This window comes from Stylophora pistillata, chromosome 2 (genome assembly GCF_964205215.1).
Source record: "Stylophora pistillata chromosome 2, jaStyPist1.2, whole genome shotgun sequence".
NCBI lineage: Eukaryota > Metazoa > Cnidaria > Anthozoa > Scleractinia > Pocilloporidae > Stylophora > Stylophora pistillata.
The window spans coordinates 10158955-10159700 of record NC_142520.1 but is presented as its reverse complement, the minus strand read 5'-3'; positions in this window follow the sequence as shown (position 1 = coordinate 10159700).

Here is a 746-nt window from a genome sequence, read left to right as displayed (position 1 = left end):
CACTTATATTAGCAGATTAAAGTCCCTTTTATTTTTTTTTATAGCTGGATTTGGGGTTGGTGCATATATAGGACGCTCTGCACTATACAAAAGTTTACTGTTCCTATTGCACAAACTTAATTGGTTGTCACTGAGTCAGACACTTCACCTTAGAGATAAAGTTATGGCCCATAAGTGTGCCAATAATTTAGCACCCGACTACTTAGGTAACAAATTACAAAAACGCACCACCATACATGATCGAGCCACGCAACATAGCAGCAAACTTCACATCCCTTCGCGAACGGTTAACGAAAGTTTTCCTATAGAGCAGTTTCACTATTAAATTCCCTGAGTAGTGACCTAGTGAACTTCTCTTCAGTAAGGTCACTGAAACATTCTGTGAAGGACTCCCTAAGAGGGGCACATTAATAGTCTTTGTATGATACCCACTTCGATCGAAGGTAGCTCTTTCTGAAAGAAACTTATCACTTTTCGTAAAAACACTTGCAACTCGGAAGCGGCAAAGAAGTATCTGGTCCCGTCGAAACGTAACTAGAAACAAATCTGGCAAAACACTATCGATAATACAGTTGTTTACCTCTTTCCAGGAAAAGACTGCACTTGTTTTCGTACTGTTACGAGATTTAGACCGCGACGTCTTCTCTCAGATTCCCTCGCACTCATGGCCAAGGTGTGTGGGACAGATGGTGATATTTTTGTACATCGCTTTACCGTTTCGAAAGACCTCTGACTTTCACTGAAGG